At 39.3% G+C, this 26,726-nt stretch overlaps 1 protein-coding gene and 1 long non-coding RNA gene across 5 annotated transcripts in view; one reads left to right on the top strand and one right to left on the bottom strand.

Moving 5' to 3' along the window:
* ADAMTSL1 (ADAMTS like 1) overlaps positions 1-26,726 on the top strand; it is a 649,946-nt gene that overhangs the window by 250,237 nt on the left and 372,983 nt on the right. The window lies entirely within an intron of this gene.
* Positions 3,012-13,263, bottom strand: LOC120408091. Its single transcript, XR_005600414.1, has 3 exons — positions 13,214-13,263; positions 4,818-5,039; positions 3,012-3,236 (listed from the first exon to the last, which is right to left on the bottom strand). It is a non-coding gene; the product is annotated as an uncharacterized LOC120408091 (long non-coding RNA).

The following is a 26,726-nucleotide window of genomic DNA, read 5'->3' as shown; positions in this document are numbered from 1 at the left end:
AAGGAGAAGCCCTGCTGTGTGTCAAATGGTGGAGAATTCAGGCAACTGATACCAAGGGAGAGGGTGGTGGATCTTTGGTGCCCATAGAAGAGGTGTGGGGGAAGAGAGGCAAGATGTTGCAGAGCAACCTTTAACCGTGAGGAGGTGCTCGGGTGGTGGCCAGCTCCCCTACAGACACCAAAGCATTTCATAGGAAAACAAGACTGTGTGAAGTTTTTGTTGTTGTTGTTGTTGTTTTTTAAAAGCGGGAGACTTATCCTGAGCCCACATTCAGTTGTAATAACTTTCTTTGTCTTGTACAAAAGGATTGAGGTAGATTTGCAGTTACTATGAAAAAGAACATGTTTGTCACGTCTTAGAATCTTGAGTCACCTTGATATTAGTCCTCTTAAACCCATATTCTTAATTGTTCCAATTTAGTGAGACATTCAGTAGATTGAGACACCTAGCCACAGGTGTACAATAATCAGATACAGAAAAAAATAGTATAGCAGAGATGACCCAAAGCGAAAGCTTTGATCCGAATACACTAAAGATTTGAGGAAGCTGCCATCCATATTCAAATCTGGTGGCTTGACCCTAAGCTGTCTTGGTGAGTGTCAAGAACTGCAAAATGACTGTTGTGCCATCTCTCTCTTAGATGCTTGGCTGCAAACTTCAGGGTGCTCTAGTGAAGAGAGTAGGGATAAATGAGATAGTGCAGACATTTTCCAGCGTGAGATGCTGGTGATTCAGTCTGCATCCTCAAATATTTATTACAAACCACAGCATCAGTGCCTTCAAGTGCAAGTCTAATAAGATGATACATGAAAAAGAAAAGACTTAAGAATAAATGTATTTTCTTTGTTTTTTTAAAAAGCAAAGAAATATAAAAATGCATTCACATAATGAGGGTCTGTCCCTGAACCACATAAGATAGGGAATTTTGACACAGTCCTCTTACACCAGCACCTTCTTAGTTAGCAGTGTAGGCACTGCAGCTCATATGTTCCTCCATTAGAGGGTCCTATAACACTAGTTTATACTACATACAGTACTACTGGTAAAATATCAAAATGACCATTAAAATATATGTTGAATGTCTGGGATGCACATGAAAATTTTGGGTGTAATATCTAATTGCAAATGTGAGGACCCGCATAGGGCTTGAAAAACTGTTTAGTGAGAGGAAGGACCGTGTGTATAATGGCTAAATTCAAAGCAGCCATGGTAACCATAGATGGAGAACTTCTTCCCTTTGTTTGTTTAATGTAGATGTTTATCATTCTGAGATATTTGTAGCCACAGTCAGGGGTGGCACCAGCGCAGGAAGCAAGTGCTTGGGGCGGCCAATGGAAAGGGGTGGCATGTCGGGGTCTTCGGCGGCAATTCAGCAGCGGGTCCCTCAGTCCCTCTGGGAGGGAGGGACTGGCTGCTGAATTGCTGCCAAAGAATGAAGCGGCATGGTAGAGCAGCCGCCAATCGCGGCTTTTTTTTTTTTTTTCCTGCCGCTTGGGGTGGCAAAAAAGCTGGAGCTGGTCCTGGCCACAGTTATCAGCCAGCATATGATGCATTTTTATACACATCTGCATAACAATGTAGTTGCTAGTGATAAGTTCCAGATTTAGAATCACAATAACCATGCATACTACAGCTGTATTTTACGCTCCTTTCTTTGAGTTTTGTCATTGCAGTTTCAGCATTTATTTTACTCTGGAGAATATATTTCAACTCTTTCCTCATTATCTAATACAGCCTCTGACTTTGGGGTCCAAGTGTTTCACAAAGACCTGTTATTGTCTCATTTTGTGTTACTATTATTTAATCCTGGAAATGCTAAAACGGTATTATAAAATGTTATACATTGATGTACAACCTGTACTCATTTGCTCAAGCAAAACTATTGAGTTCAATGGGAGTTTTGCCTATCTGAGATCAGTAGGATTGGTACATACAAAATATGCATACACAATACATATGCATTGCTTGGAATTTTCTGTTCTTATGATTTGATTTTTGGTATTGGTTCAATTTTTGTTGTAGGCTGGTATCAAGCAAACAGTATGGCAGGTTGAGAGGTAATATTCTGTGCTTAGCTTTTTCGAAAGCTCTAATCTTTGTGAATCAGTAAAATTATGGGCTATATAAGAGAATTTCAGTAGAAAACAAGTATCAGAGGGGTAGCCGTGTTAGTCTGGTTCTGTAGAAGCAGCAAAGAATCCTGTGGCACCTTATAGACTAACAGATGTTTTGCAGCATGAGCTTTCGTGGGTGAATACCCACTTCTTCGGATGCAAGCAGAAAACAACTATTCTCTTTGTATTTAAAAGCTCATGCTATAACTCAGATAGTGATTCTACATACCATAGATGTAACATTAGCTATTTGGTAGTAGCAAAAGCATTTCTGGATACTTTGAAACCCCCCAAACTATAAGATGAGGCAGTTAAACCTCTTGTGGAAAAGATTTTTGTTTTGTTTCTTTTTTACAATTTACAAATCTTTATAAGGGGCAGAGTAAATATCACTGTATTCCAACTGAAATCATTATAGTCAGAAGACTGATAGTAATTTCACATTGTTCTTAAGAATATATATTTTCTTTTTATTGTTTGTTCCAGGGTCGGTAAGTGTGTACATAAACCTATATCATGGTATAAACGTTTCTCTAAATTACATACTATTTTTCAAAACTTGGGCTCTTAAGGCCAGATTTTCAAAGATGCAGAGAGGTGTCTAGTGGGATTTTCAAAAGTGCCTAAGTAGGTTAGGTTAGTTAGAAATTGATGGGAATTAGGTACCTAAGCACATCTGAGAATGCCACTAAGTACCTATCTTTAGATATCTAAACACCTTTAAAATCTAGCCCTGAAGTACTTTTGAATATGTTACCCATATGTATTTGCACATTGGAAAAACAAATGTATATATTTCCAAGATGTTGACATACATAGCCATGTCACATGTTTTGCAAAACCTAAAACAAAGTGCAAACGTTATGCAGTGTTTGCTCAGTACTCAATATTGTGGTGATTAAGCAGCTGCAGAGGCCCGGAAGGATCTGCCTTTGGCAGGGTTGAACTCTGAATTCTCTGTGGGTCTAGACTAATGGGTGTTGGCAGTGTTGTGGAGAGCCATAGGCAAGAGTGACAGTAGCCATCTGATCAGGATATCCGGCCAACAGCTTGCTTTCACTCTTGGCTGCAGTGAAGTTTTCTGTATTCCAGTACTTGTCACATTCTCTATATAGAATAAGACTGAGAAGAAGGAATTTTTAAATAAAACACAAAACCCTCTTAAGACTGATTACTGGAGCACACTAGCTTTGAACAGTTATGCATTTCCTAGTTGCACTTATGACAGCAATAGCTTTAGGTATATACAATATCACACAACAGTGGGTTTGATCTGCTTTTATACAAGCCCAGAACTCTGACATTCCAGTGGAGAAAATTTACTTGTTTTGTTATGGAATGAAAATGAGTTTCATCAACAGAGCTTCACCCGTGAAAGGCGCCTCACCCCATTAAGCTTCAGAACCCCCATTGCCTGGCACCATCTAATTTGGGGTGTTGCCAGCATCCTTTCTTTTCCTGTTTCCTGCGGGAAAACAATGAACTCCTTCTGGATGTGATACTCCCCCGAATGTACTTTGCTAATTCACCTAAAGGCTGGGTGTATAAATAAGTTAAATATTTTTATTATCCAGTTTAATTTCCTGAGTGGTTTCATCACCTGCATCACTAATTTTGCTGTCATCGACAGTGCCTCTAACTGTAGGGCAACCACCGGATAGCTATTTTCCTGTTATCCTCTATGGTGAAGACTGATGCAAATAAATGATTTAGCTTCTCTGAAATCTCTATATCCTCTTTACTCTTTGTACACCCTGATAGCCTGCAAACATTAAATCTCCCTTGGGTTTCCTGGTTCTGATATACTTAAAGAATTTGTCTTTATAGTGTTACTGTTGTTCAGTTTTATCCTTCATCGCTGTTTTACATTTGACCTGCCAAAGCAAATGGCTGCTGTTTGCATTAGTTTTGAATTATTCTGTATTCTTAATGATCTCCCAGCTATAGAATTCTAAGTGTCCACATAACTGCTTTATTCCCAATTAATTTAATTGCCCAATTTCCCTAGGCTATCTTCACAGCATCTATCAGTTGGTAGTATCAGCCTGATGTCTGCACCACAGAAGCTGCCATTGCCCTTGACTCTAATTGACACCTCTGTTGATCAAAGATGCAATGGCTTGTGGTTGTGGCACTGCCAATGCCCCAGGCAGTCCTGACCATTGTGGTCAAAAGTAATAGGTTAGCCACCTAAGGCTTTTTTGTACTGCAGATAACCACGAGGGGCATGGCAGGCAGAGGAAATAGGGAGTGGGGGAAAACTACAATCCAACCTCTCCCAAGCTGATCTCTCGTTCTTTGCCCCTTAATTTATTTGTGCAGAGAGGGAAGATCTGCTGGTTTTGCATCTAGATGCCCCAGTATGAGGGAGCAAAGTGGGTCTGATGCAAGCCATGTAGACCTGGGCCTTGTTTAATAGTGCAGGTCTGGAAAGGAACTTGTTGTGGCTCTGTAAAAGCAGAGATATCACTTGAAGACACCCCCTCCCACACACACACACCTTTCCTCATTAAAACAAAGAGAGCACTTTGAAAAGTTCGTAATTCTGTTTTGTTCTATTCTATTTTTTCACCTTAAAGAAGGTGGTTCTTTGCAAAGGGAATGTGGTGTGTGTTGTTTGTACAAAGCAAGGAGGCAGGTGCATGCATGTTAAAACACAGCATCATAATTCTTTGTAATTACTTTACAGTATGTGCTACTCACCAGGAACTTGCGTGGGCTTTGCAAATCTGCAATCCATTATAGTGGTTCTTCAGAACTAGCTGGCATTTTTAGTAGTGGAGAATGAGACTATAATGAGTCATGATTGAGATGTGATTGAAATTACGGTTCCTAAATCCTGAGGAGAACAGAATTGTATCAAGGAGTTAGAACTGCTTCCTAGGTACATAGTTTTGGGGCAAGAGCTGCAATGATTTGTCAAGCCTGAAAGAAAAAAAAATCTTTGAGTCATTTCTGTACAATATAGGTTCTTATTTAAGCCTCAATTCAGCAAGGTACTTAAGCCTGCACCTCGGTACTCACATTAAAAACTTTCCTGAATTAAGGCTTTAATGACTAGTTTTCAGCTCTTTTTAAAAAGAAGTACAATTATATCGCAGTATGTAGTAATCTATAGATAACCTAGGTAAGAGATTTTTTGGGGGGTGCTTTATTGCACATTTTTGGGAGGCAACAAAGTTTATTTTCTCTTATCATGGACCCAGACCCATTGCACTCTGTGCTGTACAAATGCAGAACAAAAGGACACCATCCCTATAGTCTCAGATACATTGAGTGAAATCCTGGCTCTACTTAAATGAATATCAAAACCCCAATTGACTTCAGTGAGGCCAGGATTTCACTCGCTGTATTGTCTAACGGTGGTTATAAGGACTGGGAGTCAGAATTCCTGGGAATTGAAACCAATTCTGAACAAAACAGCAGTGTGACCTTTGGAAAGCCATTTGAGGCCTCATATTGCTCCCATCAAATCAATAATAAAGCTCCTATTGACTTAAAGAATTGCTGCTGCTCCCATTGAACCTTTCTCAGTTTATCAGTAATATTTACCCTCTTTTGATCTATGTTAAAGTCAGCATTAGCAAACCTTTGCTATCAAGTGACATCTGAGAGAGATTTGCAGTACCCTTAAGATAGGGAAAATGGTGGTATTTAAGATGCCAGTGTGTGGTAAATGTTGGCAAATGTGTTTTTAATGATACTGTACTTAGCAGGTGTGTTGTAAAGCTTAATTAATGGTTTTAAAGTGCTCTAAAAGTTTCAGGCCTATCATCAAATTTTCAGCCTGGCTTTCAGCAGCCCTTTATATTTGCAGTCCCACAATAATTGGAGTAAATAATGAAATTATTCATCTACATTTTTTTGTGCCTGCAGTTTAGGTCACTCAGATATCTAAGTCCCACAGATCAGAAACTGAATTGTCTCGGCTGATCAGTTATATTGTATAAATACTGGGCACAAAGTCACATCCATAATTTACCTCCTAAGGCTTGCACCTGCAAAAATGGAGGGCAGTGTCTGAAAATTGTGCTCTAAAGGGAGGATAAACTAAGATTTTCAAAAATGGCAGCCTGAAATTAGTGCAAGGTGTTGGGTGCTCAGCACTTTTGAGAATCAGTTCACTTGTTTTGGTGCCTATTGTTTAGAAACTCACACCAGTAAATATAACCTTGATTCCTCTGTCATACCATTTGATTCTTCATCCCAGTGTGAATGTATGATTGCGTTATTTTATCACATCCTCTCTATGCTGTGGGTCAGAGAAGTGATTAAAAGAAAACTTTAAACCCCAAACGTATCACAGTATCTAAACAAGAAATAATTAAACCATAAAAATATACACCTTGCCAAGGGTTTGAGATAAGGTAGTTGGACATCATGACATGAAAATAAGACTAGCAACATCTGTTATCAGTTATGTGATGGTGACTTTAAATGTCACTTCATATTAAATGAGACTGTTAACCTTTGGAAATTGCATGCATCACTTTGTCTTAATGAGGAAAATAATCCTAAATTTCTCAGTCTCTTTATTTCATCTCTTCCTACACCAAGATCTATTCAAGAGAGGTGCAGTTTCATGCCAGCAACTCAAAAATGAACAGGTTCACTGCATTATATTATAATCACAGTGCACGCTTTTCTTATTTTTCCTGTATGAATGCTGAGGGCACAGTGCCAGCCTGCACCTCTTGTTGATATCTAGATTACAGGTACTGTGATCTGATTCTTAACCACAGACTTCCATGGAGCAGAACAATTTCAAGTGTTTGATTACATTTTAGTGAATGATTTTTCTAAACCTGTAGCTCAGAGCCTGTATCACATAAAGTTTGGCTATAGTTGATCATAGTACACACTGTTTTTTAGGTTAAATAATGGCTACCACAATATGATTTGGGTGGCAGATCTCTAATATGACTAGAGATTAATTTTAAAAGCAGTACTTTTTAAAGATACTTTTGCTCAAGCAGGCTGAAGGAAATAATAGTGCAATCATAATATGGTAATTTTTATAACAGATGCTATGGCTTTTTGTTTTTATTTCTTGCAGTATTCTGTTTTTAAGAGGAAGGAGGTTTGGAATGACAAACCAGAAAAAACAAATCTGGTTCATGGTGCTAAATCTCAAGAAGAAAAAAAAAAAAAGATGAATTCTTAACATTTTTGGATGCTACTAATGTCAGTAATTTGGTTGCATAATATTAAGCAATTAATGCCTTCATTGATATGAGGAGTGTAAATTCTGGAATGAATTAATTGATGGATGGATGACCAAATCAAAGTTCCAAAATGTGTTAATGATCATTTTTAGAGGTTTCCCTTTGGTGTCTAGGGGATAAAGATGGGGAAAGGTGGCAAAACACAATTATTTATCCAGTTGCATTCATGGAGATGTCTAGGAAGATGAAAGACACAAATTTAAACCCTTTTCTCATTAGGAATGAGGAGTCTTTATAGGTTTTTGTCCTATTTAATATGACCTCTGTCCATGTTCCTCTATATAGCTAAATTCTGCAGTCCTTAGGTGAAACTCCTGGAGTTTTCCTCATTTAAGGACTGCAGAATTTGGTGCCAGTGGTTTTGTTTAGCCACCTAGTAACACACTTTAAGAGCACTTTTTTTAAATGTACTTGTCACAACCTGGCCCAGTCTCCTCCTCTGGATGGACACCGGTCTATTGTAGGTGGACCCAACTGCTGAATCAAATGTTTTTCTAAGCCCCCAATTACTGATAGCTATTCCTAGCTCTGGGTCTGTCAGGCACACTCCCAGGTGTAAACCCTACTTCTGACACACTTCTTGGGCAATGAGACCCTGCACTCCAGTCCTGCTGCTTTCGGCACCAGAAGCAGTGACCCATCCCTATCAGACCCCAGTTTTTTATGCATGCTCCCTCAGAGTTCCATTTCTCTGTGGGCGCTCTGAGCTTCTTGATTAACCCCTTCAGGAACAACAGATCAGGGAAGCAAGGAACAAAGGAATTTCCTAACCAAAACCACTTTGTTCTTTAAAAAGCACACTAGAGTTACTGACAAACCAACTTGAATATGTATTTGGTCTCAACCTGTCCTGAGAGTCATGGGTTTGGTCATCATCCCTAGAGCGTCTCCTTAGCCTGTTTTTTCTTGCATGGGGTGGTGGTCACCTTCACATTCCCCATTAGATATAGTTGTCTCACCCTTTTGGCCATATGCATGAACTGGGAGAATTTCAGGTTCCAGCTGCTTCTCCCCCGTCTTCTCACTACCATTGACTTCTGTGTAGAAACTCCATTGTCAACTACCAGCCCAGTGACAAAAAACAAGCAGCGTTGATGTCCCTAGCTTGGTCTGTGCCAGCTTCTCAGACATAGCCCTTCAACTAGACATCAAGCCTCTACTAATCCACAAGTGAAGTCCCAGAAAAGAAACAGTGTTCACCAAAATGAAACGAAGTTCACAATTTATAACCGCCGTCTGTCACAGTACCCATGTACCAGAACTCCCATCAATGCTGATGAGACTGAGTGCATGCTGAATTTGGTGCCTTTGGGAGCTACAGCAATACAATTAAGATCATGGCCACGTTGTGCTAAGTGTTGTGCAAACACACTGTCCCTTGTTCCAAAGATTTTAGAGTCTGAGGGTATGGCTACACTTGCAGATGTGCAGCGCTGGGAGTTACAGCTGTGTTCATACAGCTGTGTAGGGAAAGCGCTGGTGTGTGGCCACATTTGCAGCATTTGCAGCGCTGTTGGGAGTGTTGCATTATGGGCAGCTATCCCAGCGTTCAAGTGGCAGCAACGTGCTTTTCAAAAGAGGGGGGTGGGGTGGAGTGTGACAGGGAGCGGGGGGAAGAGAGAGAGAGTGGATTTTTGGAGCTGACACTTCATCTCCCTGCCTTGCAAAATCTGAAAATTTCCTCGACCCCTCATTTACTCTTAACTGCAAATAGCCTGCAGACCAGATAAGCAGCTGCTCCAATGGACTCCCTTTCTCTCCCCCTCCCCCCACTGTTTCTCTCCTCAAGCAAATACTCATCCCCCTGCCTGCCTCATTCACAGCAAGGTAGTGGGTTATCTCAATTGATTGTTCACAGTCAGTTACAGATTGATCACAGCAAACAAGAGCTGTGTTTGTTTTTTAGATAAGCAGCTCCCGGAGCCCTGAGTTCCCAACAAAACAGAGAGGCATCATAACAAAACAGAGAGTAATTTAGTTAAAAGCATTCTGGGATATCTCCTAATACCCTGGAGGCCAACAACAGCGCTGGTGTGTGGCCACACTTGACGAGCAGCGCTGCATCACCAGCGCTGCACTCATTATACCCCAAGCAGACCCAGGTGTACAGCCAGCACTGCAGCCAGGGAGTTGCAGTGCTGGATGTGCCCTGCAGGTGTGGACAGTTACTAAGTTGCAGCGCTGGAAAGCCTCCACCAGCGCTGCAACTCTCGAGTGTAGCCATACCCTAATTTGAGAAGTGCAACAAGTGATGGTGACAACCAGTAGGAGGGAAGGTGGGGAAGAGGATGAGAGTAACCATGATAAGATCACATGGTAAATTGAGCTGGCTAAGGCATAAATGGATATTTCAAAATCATTTCCAAGTATTTATTTACATTTGAAAAAATAAACACTATCAGGCAAAACCAGCTTCTCAGCTGGGCTGTCACTTGATCTGGCTGGTTTTTTGTATGTATCGCATTTTGGAGGAGGAGAGATGTGTGGCCTTATATGCTGGCTTGAGGATGGCGGTCTATACATAATGGACAGTGCAGAAAATGACTATTGAATAAACTCTTGTAAAACCTGAAACAGTGTTGAAATGTAAATTTGTCTTTTAGTCAAGTTATAGACTAAAATAATTACATAGTGTTTCTCTAGGAGCCAACTAGACTTTCTTTTGTAGTTGTAATTTCTGTGCCATTTTAACTTGCTACAAATGCTGATTTCAAAGAGTAGTTCTGGTTTTTAGAGGCTTTGATGATAAACAATGAAAGTTAGGTTCTGTTACACAAGTTACAACATCAAATACATCAGACACAAGGGGGTGCTGTTGCATATACTTACTGTAGAATATGCTTGTAACTGGTGCTAATGTGGCACAGTAATAATAATTTACATTTGATATATGTTTACTTTCAAACTTAAAGATAAGACTGAGTAAAAACAGATGAAACTTTGTGTGTCTAATTCTCAAAACGTGATTGGTATACAGTCAGAAAAATGCTGTTGCTTTTCAGTGAACACTGCATTAAGATTGTGAAAAGCAAAAATATTGTAGTTACAAAGTTAGAGTGGTTTTATGTAAAAGTGTACAGATCTTATAATTTCACACTTGCCTGCTCAAAGAGACAGAAAGCACTGACATGCCAGGGTGGAAGTGTTTGAATTTGAGAATGCAGATCTAAACTTAAGAACAAACTGCCCCTCAAGACAGAAAAGTTTTGATCAGCTGTCGGTAGAATTTGTGCAGCACCAAGATCATCAAAATGTGTCAATTTGTGCTGAAAATCAAGAAGTAGGTTTAGGCAACTTGAATTCAAATGAAGTAGTTTAACTTAACTACCTAATCTACCCGATGTATATTAAAAACTTCTAGTAAAGCTAGTATACGTATGGCAGAGTCTGAAGACTGGTTTACTGGCAAAATTAGAGGGGGCTACAGTCGGACAATATCCACAGAAAAAAAGGTGGCCATTTTGATTTTCCGTTTTGAACTACTTCAACAGCTACTAAAGTGAGGGATTAAAACTGACCAATAGAAATACTAAACAAAACAAGCTATTACAAAGGGTGATATGGATAACTGAAGTAGTTACCTGATTGATTGGAACATGGATGGAAATTAAAGTATATATGAATAAAAGCTGAATATTTGCACATGTTCACTATGTGTGCCATTACCTGAGAACACCGAGGTTTCTCTGACTTTCACTTTCTTCAAATTAATTACATCTGCTCTAGCTAATAAGCAAAACCAGGGTGGTTTTGGTTTTGCAAAGCCATGATTGGTTTTGGATTCATCCCCTCTCTGAAAATGGAATACTATTTTACTTTGCACACTTCTGATTTTCAGAGTGCATAAAATAATCAGGTACTGGACCTTAAAGTTCAAACATTCTTATTACCACCTTTTTCCCTCCCCCTTTAAGAAATCCTGGCTCTGGATCTAGAACTGTCAGTGGAACACAAATTACACTTAGTTTCCCTGGCTCACTTTTGACTCTGAGTTCTGAAACTAAAATAAATGTCTTTCCACTCCTTTGTACTTAAGTAACCATTCACATGAGTAATTCAAAGTTTCAAAATGATATCTCCTAGTTTTTAAAAAGAAAAAATTCTATCTGTACCAAAAAACTACTTAGTAAGATATTGAAACCCAGTTTCCTGACCAGAATGCTCCACTCCTTTCCCCTTCTTTTCTGCATCTCTCTCCCACTGTGCACCTTTCAAATGATAGAGAGATTCCGGAGAAAAATAGATTCTCATGGTGTTTTACACTCAAGGCACACTCATCAAATTGCCAAATACTACAAGCACTACAGTGAAGTGACTACTGGGTCCTGTCAGCAAGGGGAAGGAGAGGAGTCAATACTTTCAAAAGTGACTGGTGATTTTTTGGGTGCCCAACCTGTCTCACTGATTTCTCTCAAGCCTGACTTTCGGGTATTGCTAACCACCCACCCTCTGAAAATCAAGTCCTTTTAATGTGTTTCAAGTTGTGCACCCAAAATTTGGGGCTCCCAAAATCACTAGTCGCTTCTGAAACCCTTAAAGATTTTTGTCTGTTAGTCATTTACCTCCCAAGCTGGATATATCCCGGAAGAAGGGAGTGAGCTACTTGGGTAAAGAGATTATTACCAGAGAGTTAAAAATAAACTCTGAAAGTGCTAAATTGTGTGTAGGGGGTGTGACAAGATGAAACCTCTTCCCAAGAGGATCTCTCCCACTCAAAATCCCATCACTACACTAGAGAGACACCTGATTGCTTGGGAACACCCAAAGCAAGCATGTTACTATGGAAGCATAAAAGAGCAACAAATTGAACTGCTCAGTTCAAAACCTTTGTATAGATTATTTGTGATCTTCGCTACACTTCCGCATCATTTTCACACATCCATCTTCATTGTGGTGCTTTAATTGTCTGTCACAGAAAGTGACTACTGTATCACTGAAGTTGACACCACTGTGTCAGCATATCTTATTATGTAGGCTAGAGCTGTCAAACTCACTCTGTAGAGGGCCAAATTTATATTTGTAATTATGATATCTTGGTTAGAGCTGCAAAGTTAAGGCCATATACTACTTTTGATTCTCTGTGGATTGCATTGATGACAATGGAGAGGCTCACAATAAAACTATGTAGAATGTAGCCTTTATGTAGTAACCAAATACAAAGTAACTGCTGTATTCAGCATCACTCTGGGGAGGAATGGTCCAGGATGTTCTTAGCATCAGCACTGTTTCTGATATTTCTTTATTTGGCCATTTGCATGGTGGATTTACATGCATAATTGAAATAACTTTGTGCAAATTAGGCACTCAGTTACATGCCTAAAACATTTGAAAATATGTCCCTTAAATGTCCCCATTACATTTGAGATAACATACTACTGAGATGCAAAGGGTGTGCTCTTAGCTTAAAACAACATCTCTATCTAATACTGAGCTCTGTCCACTCACATCATCTTCGCAACCATAAAGGCTAGAAACAATTTCTTCGTAACTGAAGTTGGGATTCTGCAGAGGTATCAAATGCATTAGACCCTAGACCCTACCCAGGAGTTTGACACACCTGTATTCTTTTGTATGGATATATAGAGTGACAAAGTTCCTCCTCTACCTTGGTGGGTCCTGCACTTATTGGCAGATTTGCTCACCTCAGTCATCTTCCTCTCTGGTGGAACCCACAGTCTGGGTCAACTCCTCCTGTGTCAGATCAGGAGTTGGGAGGTTTGGGGGGGAACCCGGGCCCGCCCTCTACTCCAGGTTCCATCCCAGGGCCCTGTGGATCACAGCTGTCTATAGTGCCTCCTGTAACAGCTGCATGACAGCTACAACTCCCTGGGCTACTTCCCCAAGGCCTCCTCCAAACACCTTCTTTATTCTCACCACAGGACCTTCCTCCTGGTGTCTGATAACACTTGTACTCCTCAGTCCTCCAGCGGCACACCCTCTTGCTCCCAGCTCCTGGTGCCCACACCTCACTGACTAACTGGGAGGCTTTTAACTAGTTCCAGCCAGCCCTTGATTGGCTTCAGGTGTCTCAATCAATGTAGCTATCTCCACTGCCTTCTAGAAAGATCTTAATTGGCCCCAGGTGTCTTGATTAACCTGGAGCAACTGCCATTTGGTTACCATGGTACCAGGGATTTGTTTAGCCTGGGGCTAATATACCTGTTCCTCACTACTTTACTGTAGCCATCTGGCCTTGCCCCATCACTATATATATAAGGGATGACCAACTGGGACCTCTCTCTCAAATTCTGGACTGCCTGCAAAGTTTTAATAAAACATGAAAGCTCTTGGTTCATCACACCACTTGTTTCATCAGTCATGATCAAATTCTTACAAATTCATGTCTGACGTGGCAGAGTGAAAGATAAAGTTTAAAATAAAAGACTAAGAAAATTTTAGTTTTTGATTGAAATGGGAAAAACAGAATTTTTTAGAAGTTCACGGGAAACCATGGTGCCTGGCTTGTATGCTCAAGAGGTATCTGCAACAAAGGAAACTAGTGAACAGTGCAGTGTATCACATGGCACAGGGGAAAATAGTTCAAATACAAATTGTTTGGCAATCATCAGTGAGATGAAAAAGATTTTTTTTGACAAAATAGTGGTAAGTTTAAATATATGTATGACTTCTTTAATTTCTGCAGTCAGGGTGTTAGGGTTTAGTTTTTTTTTCTGGGAGTATACTTGGATTTAACTTACTTTCATTGTAGCCTTTAACAATATTACTTGATGGCCCTGTTATCCCCTCTACTGATCATAGTTGGTCATTCCTCTTATAGAGAGAGAAACCCATTCCCAATGCCTGGCTCCTCTCTGCCAAGACAGAACCTCTGGCATTGTTTGTCTGCCAGTCTGGTTGCCGCCTTGTTGGCTTTGGAAGCCAGTGCTCTCTGTGGCTTTTGAGGTTGTTTCCATCAGGCAGTGTGGTCCCTTTCAGAGGCAGTAGCATGCCAGACCAGCCTACTTGAATTTGTGCCAGCCCACTTACTTGGGAGGTGAAGCCAAATACTGTATATTTAAAACCCTAATGCTTTGCTTGTCCACCTAGCTCCTGTCTCCTAAAGTCATTAGTTGTGGTTTTACTTCGCTGTTAAAACACTCTTCCATTTTTTCTCGCTCAGCTCTGGCTATTTTCAGCTCCGTGTGTTTAGCAAGTTGTATGTAGATAAAAGTAAAGAGATTCTGCTGTTCTACTTAAGAGCCTTTATTTTGTTCTTTTTGTTTCCTAAGGAAACAATGTGTTTCTTATTAAATGCAAAACACTATGTTTAACATTTAGAATCTGACTTTACTTTGACTGTCCTGACTCTGGTTGATTTAACACTGATATCCTGTTCCTAGCCTGTGAATACTTATAATGATAGGGCAGGAAAGTCCAGTGATTCAGGTTAAGAACAGAGCCACTATCCTTAGCCTGTGATTTGTTGCCTTTTTCTCATTTAAAGCGTTGGTTTTATATTGAAATGATTTGGGGTTTGTGTATATAATTAAGAAAAAAAACCACCTTATTTCAAGGTTTTAATGATGATTGTACTCTTAGTGCCTTTCTTCTAAGGTCATTGTAAACATTGAGAATCGCTGCATTCCTGTGATGTATGTATTACTATACCCATTTTATGAATGGATGATCAGATAAGTTATATAATTTGCTCAAGCTCAGAGCTGGGAGTATAATGTAGGATTCCTGATTCTCAGTCCCCTGCTCTAAGAACTCAGAAGTCCTGTCTTTATTTAATACCAACGTGAGTTGCCTTAAGTCTAGACATCAGTCCCTCAGGTAAACAGTTAATTAGATAGGAGTCTTGTTGTTCTTGCTCATTGAAGGTGGTAGACTGGTAGTCATGATGTCATCTATTTATTCACAAGAAAGGTATGCAGCAGGCACAAGCAATGAGAGAGTAGTTCAGTTTCCATGTCCAGTTACTTCTCCATCTCTCTGTTCAGCGTGCCCACAAGTTGTCAGTTAAAGCCAATTGTGGTGTGGTGTGGTTTTCTGTTCCTGGCAACTGTCCACAAGGAGATGGACTGAGACAAATCTCATACAACCTCTGGACAACCATCATGTGTAACCTACTTTACATTATTACTGACCTGGACAAAGGATGAACCTATCACTGAGGTTGATTTTATAAGAGCTTGACGTACTCAGAGGGGACTGAAATCGCATGGCAGAAAGTTCATTTAAACACACTTAGTGGCATGACCCAGAAGTAAACACCTTTCTTGCCTATTCCCTCACTCACCTAATTAGAGTAACGAAGCAGTTTGAGGGGTGAGAGAAACCCCAACAATCCATATTTATGCAATAGATGCACTAGAATCTATTCTTTCCAGTCCATGTTGGAGTATAAATATTTGTTTTATTTTCTAGAAGATGTATATACTGAATAAACTGAAGCAGTTCCTTCTGAGTCTATTGGTTAAATAAGGTATTTACCCATACTTTTCATGACATGAGCAGGTTTGTTTAATGACCTATGTTGGCTACACACTATGTAAGATTTTCTTTGTGGAACATGCAGTTTATTGGCGCTAGCTGATATTTAGAACATATATAGACCATTTTAAATTTATGAACCCATTTGATTGCCGGTGGTGGTTTTTCACATTTTAAAAAGATGAAGTTCTTGAATGCAGTTCACTTCCCAGTGGATGGATATTCCCATTGGAATAACTAGCACCACAAATATCACTACTGTTGACTGTCTCAATATACAGACAAGCACAGGTCATTGTTTATAAAAACTGTTGAATTGCTTAAAAAAATGGATAAAGGTAAATCTTTGACTGAGACCTTGTGTGCGGCAGTTGATTAAGGAATAGTCTGAATCAAAGCTTTACTCCTCCCTCCCCCAGTAATTATCTATAATAGAAATAATGATGGACACACACCTGGTGCATAGAATTCTAGCACTACTGCACAGATGAAGGGTATTTTTCATTCAGAAAAATTCTCTCACAAGCAGAGCTTATAAACTCACCTTTGTATTTAATTTTGAGTATGCTCATGCCTAAGAAATTAAACTGGTCCAGAGGCTGGGACTTTGTTATGGTCAAACCTGGCCCAATGTAAAAAAAAAAACCCACTGCTAGAGTAAGAGATCAGTGACCGGTTTGAAGTATGAAATATCACCTACTGTCAAAGCAATGGATGAATGTTGTATACAATTGAAAAAATTATGATCTTCTCAGATTTTTAGTGCTAAGTTTTCGTACCTTGATAGTTCTAAAGAGAGAATGATAATGCTAAGCATTTATATGGTGCTTGACATTTTCAAAGTTCTTTATAAACATTAACCCTTTTACTGGTTCTGAACATTTTTGTACTGTCAGCAAAAAATATTCGTAGCAAGTGAGCATCAAACCTTTAAAAATCATATAATATATTCTGATTCCTGTCTGACTTTATCCACTTCCAATATGATTTTAGGATGGGATTTTCAAAGTGCTCAGCCCTCGCCTATCACTGCTCGCGTTGAAGTTGATGGGATCATAGTTAGGCTATTACAAACTATGTTCCCGCTCTCAAAATCTTGTTATAGCTGTAGAAGTAGTTTCTAATTTATCCCATATAAAAGACTAAAGCCCAGTTTTCAAATGTCACGAAGCACTAATCTCTAATTCAAGGAGTTCATGAGAGATTGGTTCTTAAAAACATATCCGAGTTGGAGTGGGCAGGAAGGAAAAAGCAAGATGGTAATAAGATGTGATTTTTCTTTAATAGATATGGTTTCATACCCTACAAGAAATTAGTATATCATTAAAACTTTCAGTACTGGAAAACTTTTCTATGGATGGTGTGTTAGTACCCAGAAAATATTGATTTGATTAATAATAGACAGCTTTGTAGATCAGTAATGATTCTGGGCTTGAACCCCTAAACCAGCTAACAGAAGCTGTTTTCTGTGACTCCTACAAGATGAGTTTTCAGACTGAGAAACCGCTCCCTTGCTAAGTTCACACTTCTGTAACACTTACACAAGAGGAACAGCCTTTTTGTGATCTGGTTTTCACTGAAATATGGTACGGTGGTTTAAATTTGTCATATTGGTGCTGTAGTCAAGACTGAGGAAATAAAATCTCCTTTCATAAGAAATCAGACTTATTAAAAAAGATTGATCAAATTTGAGGAGCTAAAGATATTTAAATTATTGTGGTTACAAACTCTGTGAAATGACAAAGGATAGCTTAACAGGATGGTCTATTGCTGGAAGATGGTAACCACAAACACTCATCATGTACAATAAAATAGTAACTAATGTACTTAACATACAATACATTCAGATGTCAAAGGTAACTAGGCAAAATGTATAATTTTCTATATGTCAAAGTCAACATGAAGTGAAATGTTTCAAGGTAAGCCCAACCAAAGTGAGTTGTTGTCATAAATGACTGGCCACAAGGTTTGTTTACTCCCAGTGTAATAGTATATTGATACACAGCTCATAAATATAAATATGAAATTTATTCCACCCTTATAAAAGGAGAGAATAAATAGGTATTGATACTCATAGCTAAACAACAGAGTAAAAGAAGTGGTAATGACAAAAAGATCCAATTTTTAAAGGGTAAGTCAAATCCTACTGAGGAAAATATAAATTTGGGCGAGCGAAAAGAGAATTTGAAGAGCAGCTAGCAAAAGACACAAACTAGCAACAAAAAAATTGCACAGCAGAGTGGGAGTCAAACAATCATTGGGACTGCTGGATGATCAACATGTTAAAGAAACACTCAGGGAAAACAAGGTCATTGCAGAAAAGCTAAATGAGTTCTTTGCATATGTCTTCACTGCAGAAGGATGTGAGGAAGATTCCCATAACTGAGCCATACTTTTTAGGTGACAAATCTAGGGAACTGTCCCAGACTGAGGTGTCATAGAGATGGTTTTGGAACAAATTGAGAAATGTAACAGTAATAAGTCACCAGGACCAGATGGTATTCACCTAAGAGTTCTAAAGGAACTCAGATATGAAATTGCAGAACTACTCACTGGGATATGTAAATGATCACTTAAATCTGCATCTGTACCAGATGACTGGAGAATAGCTAATGTGATGCTGATTTTTTTAAAAAGAAAAATCAGAGGTGATCCTGGCTATTGTATTATCTATTGGTAAGCCTAACTTCAGGACCAGGCAAATTGGTTAAAACTATAATAAAGAACAGAATTATCAGACACGCAGATGAACATGATTTGTTGGGAAAGAATCAACACGGCTTTTGTAAAAGGAAATCATGCCCCACCAATCTATTAGAATTTTTTGAGGGTGTCAACAAACATGTGGACAAGGGTGATCAAGTTCGTGATCCACTGGGACTTTTTCTGAAAGCCTTTCAAAAGGTCCATCACCAATGCAAGGAATTATAGTTGGTGATAGAGAAACTTCAACCTGAAAAGGAACACAAAACACTATACAATTAATTGGTCAAGGAGTTTACACTACCCTGGCTAGTGAGGGTCTTTTTATAGACCACAGAGGCCCTGGGAAAGGATGTTTTGTGTAGGTTGCTTTAACCAATAGTTGCTTTAACAATTGAAATTCCAAAGATGGAACTATTATGTCCCAAGACATTTGCACATAAAAGACTTATGGACTTTATGTCCTGGGAACAAAAATCAATGTCAATGTGCAGTTACAAGTGTGAACTTGCAAAAGTGACCCCCTGTTTTTAATGTCTCCTGTAAAAAAGTGATTGTGATGGGGTGGACTAGATCTGGAGGCCTCACAGCCATGCCTCACCCTGCCCCAGAAAAGAGAAGAGGAGAAGTCCTCCAGGCAGCCAGTGTCTGCAGGAGAGCAGTCAATCAGACTGGCTTCTAGAGTGACCAATCAGGGCAGAATGGCCATATAAAAGGAAGCAGCAGAGATAGAGCAGTCAGTTGCTGCATGGAGCTTGAAGAGGTGGGGACTGGCTGCCTGGCTGGCTGGAAGAGCAGCAGGACTGTGGACAGCACATTGCAGGCAGAACTGAGCCCAGGGAAGGCGGCTGAAGACTAGGTGCCTGGTAGCAGAACCAAGGGCAGGTCAGTATGGGCAGATTGAGCCCGGAACCTAAGAAGAATGGGCCCTGCTGGTCTGTTTAAAAACTGAGCCCAGGGAGGGCTCCTGAAAGGACAGCAGCTGAGGGTATCAAGATGGGCCCCTGTTGGGCTGTTAAAGAAGACAGTTCCTCCAGGGAGGAAGCCTTGGTGCTACAGCTGCATACCAGGGCCTTGAGCAAGAGATGATTAAGAAGAAATTTCAATCCCTATCATTTTTGTCTTTATAGACCCTCATTTTGTTCAGGAGAATTGGGTATCAGATATTTAGAAATGCAGTCCTGACCTCAAGTTGTCATTGCAAAGCCCATTGTACTTATTGTCAGAGTGATGTGGCATGTTAATCTGTGTGTGTGTGTGTGTGTGTGTGTGTGTGTGTGTGTGTGTGTGTGTGAATAATTTTACCCTAGGTAATTGCACTCTGATGATTTACATTCCCTCTTCAGTACCACACACATTGCTTGCTTCTTCTTTAAAAATATTGAAATATTGTATACTATTGCTTTACACAGTTAAACTTCTTTTTATTGGTAGGTAAATATCTCCCAAGGTCCAATCCCACAACAATTTAAGCATTTAAGTATCATGTGAGTAGCTTCAGCAAGACCATTCATGTGAGTAAAGTTACATTGGTGCTTAAGTCTTCATGGGATCAGGCACTAAATATTTTATCTAACATATCTCACAGGAGAATTGAATTGAAATATTTAATTTTGTGGTTGTATCATGGCTATTAAAGGGAACATCATGCAACTTTATTTGCTGCACAGTTCTTACATTGTCTTGATCTGTCTAATTTGATTTACTCTGTGTTACACCTGATTTGTATCTTGTTGTGTGAGGCAGAGATAGTGTTTTAAAAGAGTCAATCTTTTCCACTTAAAAGTTTGGGATGAATAATACCTGTAATGGAGAAGATGCAGGTTTTCAATTTATTTTATTTTGCTCAGCATTGTTGATGCTGATGTTTCTTACTTCACACTAACTCTTTTTCTTACTTCTTGTGCTTTCAAGTCCTTTCATCAAATTAATCTTGACAAATTTCTCTCTCTGATCAGTTTCCATTGATACTGTAAATGGCACAGAGAGTAGTGGAAAAGGCCTGGGAAAAATGAATGTAATCATGTGACAAAAGGGAGAAAAACTGATAGTGCCAGTACTCTACAGTATGGTTTCAGAAGGCATTGAGGATGTGCAATACTCTTAATAGGTTTTATTGTCACAACCTGTTTCATGTTAAACTTTGTGATGCTTTTCCACTCTGCGGAAATATCCAGTCTGTAAAACTTTTCGGGGAGTGGAAGGGGGCAGAGATGTTTGTGTAATATATGAAGGTGCAGCAAAAAAGATTTTTGTCATATGAGTTTGGGATGACCACAACGCTCATGAATGTTGATGTCATGTGTGAATTAGGTGGGTCACTCTAAAGTACTGCCAGTAAACCCTGTGCAGACCACCATGCTATCATGTATTCTGTATATGCCATAATTCAACTATTTTACAAAAAATTTCAAGAGTTATAAATATTAGGCCAGATCCTCCACTGGTGTGAATTGATATAGCCCAGTCTGAAATTTAGTAGAGCTACATCAATGTACATCAGCTGGGACTGTTTTTTGTTTTTTTTTTTAAATCCTCTGACTGTAAAGGTAGATGCTGTAATCACCACGAGTCCAACTATAGGGCAGAAGGAGGCATTAAAACTAAAGTCCTCTAAAATAGCTTTCACCAAAGCTAGAAGTCTGTCCTATTGGGAAGCTGAGAATCTCTCATTTGTATTGTTACTGCTTTGGCCCAAGTAGTTAGCCAATATTTGGAGCCTTGCACGTTTATTTCAATTAGGAGAAGAGATGGGTGAAATGAGGCAGGTATACTCTTTGGTGCAATTCTGTGTATTTACAAAGAATGTACACAGAATCATGTTTCCCTGAAGGCAGTAGAAACAAACAGCAGCAGACAGTTTCCTTGCTCTGATCACCAAGCTGGCCAGTTCCAGCCAGTTCTGTGCCCAAAGAGTTGTCTGTCTTTTCTTGCTATCGGCTGACTTTTTCGCTGTCTTTTTTTGCCCCCAAAACATGCATAGCTTGCCAAACAAGCCCCTGTGTTTTCAGCTAAGGAACCCCTCAGCCCATACAATTTAGCACCAGATTAGGCTGTATGCTGCCCATTGCCTTGGGGGGTGGCTTCTGTTGTTTCCAACTCTCTCATTAAATAAAAGGACTTAATTGTGCCTTTATTTAGCCTGAAATAAATTGTTCCTTTCTTTAACCAGGTCTCTTTGATCACAGCCATTAACCTTCCAGCATAATAGTATTTACTGTGTATATTTGAATATCTAACCTGCACTGTATGCACTAACTCATCACCCTGAGACTTATTTTAAAGTATTGTGGTAGCATTAAGAGGCCCTACTTGTGGATCAGGGTCCCGTTGTGCTGGCACTGTAATGTTTCAGATCTCCTGGAAGATTCAAACAGCAGCTGTTTAAAAAAATAAATAACACAGGAATGTTTTCTTCGTTTTACCACAATATGGGATTCCCCCCTAAAATTACAGTAATCATAAGTGCATGATGAGTAATATTGCATCTTGAACCAGTGACAGATTTAGAGTCTGATATCTTTGCACCCCATCTGGACCAGAAATGGGAGTTTGTGTAATGGTGAAAAGCACTTCTATTTAGCCCTGGTAAGATGATACCAGCCCTTAAAATTGCAGCAGCATTTTGTAATTTTAGGGGGGTTCAAAAAGTATTATATTTTTTCTTCCTCTGAGTGTAGTACACTTGGGTTCATGGTGTTAAGGAAGCCTCATTTTATAAGTGGAAGGATATGCAAGATAATCCCAATAATTCTGTTTTGAAATAGTCTATTTGTGTAATATGGTATGTATTGCTACAGGTTCAATTTAATTCAGTAAGATGTTAAATAGGTAGGCTTAATCAACTTTGATTAATATAGGTTCTTAGTTAAAAAAAAAAACTAATATAGACAGGAAGGCTCGTACTTTACCAACTGATCTGTGAGGCAGCAGTGCAGCTGGTCAGCTGTCTCAAAATCTGAACTTCACTTTATCTCTTTATATACTAGGGCTGTTTACAACAGATGAGGGTTTCAGTATTTCTTTGCGTTACTTTAAACCTAACACATCATTCTTATCTATCTTTTCTGACATGTCTTTGGAAACTTTTTGCTAGCTGGCACAAACTCTGCAATATACCGGGCAGAGATTGTAACCGTTTGATCTTGTTTTGACCCTAGCATACCAAAAGTCAGCAAACCTTTAGAGACATCCTGCACCAGCTATAGTTTGATATAGAGGGCACATTAGCTATGCATTAGTAGAATGTATGCCTTGTCCTGTCCCTCTGGAATGTCTCATTACCTAGCACTAAAATTACAACATTTTACAGCTCCCTGTAGTTAGATAGTTTAATTTAAATAAAAAGCATTTTGGAAGAGATTAACATGAATAAAATGCATAGTTATACAAAATATATGTGGATATTATATATAATATTGTATGGGCTGTTGGTTAACACTATAGTCCTTACAGACTTTATCTTATCTGACTCCATACATATTTGCAAGATCGGAGGTCTGTAGCCAAATATAGCAGAATACCTAAAGGCGGAGGGTTGAGTATACACCTCTACTTCGATATAACGCTGTCCTCGGGAGCCAAAAAATCGTACTGTGTTATAGGTGAAACCGCGTTATATCGAACTTGCTTTGATCCGCCAGTGTGTGCAGTCCCGTCCCCCCCTCCCTCGGGTTGCGTTATATCGGAGTAGAGGTGTATTTCTTAAGCCTGGTTGTATTTTCCTGCAATATACAGAGCAACAATCGTGCAAAGTTTACAGGACCTAACTATAGTATGGTTTTAAAGTAACATCATTTAGCATTCTAAATATACTATACTAATTCCTTAATAACCACTTTCTTCTTCTGGTTACATATCTCTTTTTTAATAATAAACAAATCCTGTGTTTTGTTTAATAAAATTTTGCTTGTGAGCTGATGCAGTCTATTGTCTGGTACTTAATAACTAAGCAATCCTTGGTTGTTAATTCTGTTTGTGAGAACTCGTTTCCTGGTATATTCTGTTTCTAAGAGTCAGCTTCACAAACCTTGATAAAGTCCATTCATTATCTGACAGCTGCTCCTACAGTAGTTAGCAATGTCTGTAACTAAAACTTAGTGGGTTTTTTCCCTTTTGCCTTTGGCCTGGCTGCAAAGCACCATGGGACTTTGGAGTAGGTGAGCCAACAGTAGAGAAAATAAGATGGTGTGGTAGGGCATAAATATTTTATTGGTGTTCATGTCGGATGAACTGCATAGCTCAATTCATGGCTTTGCCGTTTGGGTGTTCATGTGGCCTCGCCATCATATGTTCCCTATATGGTATTTATTTTTGGTATTTCATACCATAAAGTAAGGAAGTTGCCAAAGAAAACCTGACCTGCTGTCCACAATTCAAGAATTGCTGTGAATTAGTGTCAGTGACTTCTCCAAGGAGAGCTATCAAACCTTGATAAAGTTGAAACACTAGTGCAAAACGTGCTTTTGATCTCATCCAACATGAAGTTTCTGTTAATTTCATGTCCTGGCTGCTTCTGCATACCAACCTACAGTGAGCCAGAAGCAATTCAAGTGTAGTTCTAGTATAAGCCTTCAATTACATGAGTTTTTATGCCTCTTGGGTAATTCTAGGACTGGTGCAGTCTTATAGGATTTATTATCAATATATGGTATGTTGTATTCAGTGCTCTGCAAATATACAACAGCAAGCAATACTCTAAAATGTGGTTCTTCGGGTATCATTTATCCTTAGAAGTAAAAATGCCTTGAATGCTCAAAGGATGAGTCTGTAAAGTGATTAAATCAAATTCATATTGGTTTACTGCCAAGTGCTTATCAGAAATGTACAGGCCACCAGTAAAAATAAGACAAACAGCAGGGAATTTTAAAAGTCGGGCATTTCCATTCTTAAGTGTGTGACTTGCAAAATCAGCCACAGGGGTTCCCTCTTAATTAACATCCAAATGTGCTCTCCAAACCTCAAACAGAACGTTCAAGACTGAAAATATTTTTCTCTGGGCATTGGGAGATCTGATCCCTTAACTTAACCTATCTGAATGTTTTTCTCAATTAGAAAGCCAATAGTACCTCTAGCAGGGCAGTGGAGGAACAGTGTGATGTAGGCTGTGCTGTTTTTAGTGTATATGCATCACTCTGTCTTTCTCCTTTTCCAGAAGGCACTGAGGTATTTAATGTTTTGGTGAATATTTCAGTCCTTGTTGGAGGTGTGTATGTAGATTTCCCCTCCCCCCACCCAGATAATGACATCAAACCACAAACACTCATTGCCAGGTGACTTCACTTGCTGTGCTGCTCCATGCATTCTGAACTTTCATTCCTTACAACAGTACTGACTTTTTGCTAATTTAAGCTATGATCTTGTTGTAGTTCTAGGTAGCACTTTCACATGCCAGTTAAGTTATTTTTAAGGATCTTACAAAAATGTATTAGTGGTCTAGTCCTCTGAACCTGTGCCTTGACAAAATTTTACCAGAACTCTGAGTTGTTAAAATTTAAATGTAGGCAGGTTACACTCAACATCCTGAATCAAAGTCCCTCATCCCAAGTAGATTGATCTGTAACCCATGGGCCCAAAAGTTAACTGTACCCTTTTCCAGTGTAATGTTCTCTTATCCCAGTCATTTAGGGCTGTCTTGTCATTCTAGGGATTCTGATACTTGGATCTTGGCAAGAGTCTTGTCGTCTTTAGAGTCAGACTGTCTGGAATAGAGTCACAGGAGCCTGTTAACATCTACATGCTAGGCAAGATATCGTGACTAAAAACTTGTCCTGTAGATGCAGATAACCGGAGTATAATTATGCTTGACATGTTATTAAAAGGGGAAAACCAAAACCACAGAAAAACGCAAATCACTTGAGCTGAGACCAGAGAGCAGACAGCTAACCAAAAAATTTTATTTAGATACAGAGACACAGAGAGTCACTCAGCCGGTTGAAACCGGCTGAGCTATCCCTTAATAGTCTAACTCAGTTGCCATAGTAACAAAACCCATGACAACCAAATACACAACAAAAACTACCCACCTTCCCACGTGCACGCACCACTTTACCCTCCTCTCATGACCAATAACATGCTCTGTTGAATGATTCTTTTGGTTGCCGACATAACGGGAGCCCTGGTTAATTAGTCTGGATGAGATGTAAGAAGCTGCTTCTTGGTAACATGTTAGTAATTTCTAAACACTTAAAGGAAGAAGGGAAAAAATGACAAGCAAACTCTGATATTCTTATGAAGCATTCAGATCCTCTTTGTGCTGACAATACCTCTATTCATTTCCCTATACACTATTGGGAATTCTCTCTTGCTTCCTTCCAAGAGAGTTGTGTGACTAAAAATAAGAACAAAAGAAAAAGAAAGAAAGGGCAACATACTCTTCCCTAAATTGTGAACTATTTCTGTAGCTGACCAATTGATTGGCGAGGTTCACTGTCTATTGTAGATAAGAAAGCATGAAGGTACGTTATTTATAAGTGTCTAGCAGCTTTATTTTGAGGATACTTTACTTTGCCTGGATGCCAAAAAATGAGAGAACTGGAAAACCTGCAAGTCTGACATTTTGTTTCTTTTTGATATCTAACCTTGATTATCAAGGGCCCTACAATTAACTAAGCTTTCAAGGGCCGGATGTCAATGATGGTGAGAGTATGTACCCTTGCTTTGTAGCTAAACAGAGTCACCCAATAACAATTTAACGGTGGAGGAAATGACAGTCGAAAAGCATAAAGTGTACCATTGTGTGAGTATTAATATACTGGGGGGGGAAGGGATGGCCCCATCCCTGGTGTTAGAAGTGTTGAGTCAGTTTGTTAAGCACCAGTACAGAGAGGCAAAAAAACCTGTCCTCAGGTGATGGACTAGATCACCATGAATATTTGTGATGATAGAATACTATTTATAAGTTAGAAGGGTTGCTAGTTTCAAAATATACAAATATGGCCTGTTTATGGACATTTTGAATATTCTTTTTTAGTGTGAACAGTTCTTAAACAGCAGAGCAGTGTTAGTCACTAACTAGTTGTACAAAAAAAGGTCGAGTTTCAATTGACAACAAATCTGTTTCAAGGGGTGGTGAGCCATAAAAATGCCATTTCCATGAAAAAGGGATGGACAAACCTCTGAAGTTAGGTTTGGGCTACATTCAAACCCCAAACCCACTCAACCTTTCCCAGAACTTGAAATAAACTGAATTGCTACCACAAACCAAAGTGGGGAAACTCCACTGAGAAATCATTTCCTCTTTTTCTTC

This window comes from Mauremys reevesii, linkage group 6 (assembly GCF_016161935.1).
Source record: "Mauremys reevesii isolate NIE-2019 linkage group 6, ASM1616193v1, whole genome shotgun sequence".
Lineage (NCBI taxonomy): Eukaryota > Metazoa > Chordata > Testudines > Geoemydidae > Mauremys > Mauremys reevesii.
This window is presented reverse-complemented; position numbering and strand designations above follow the sequence as displayed.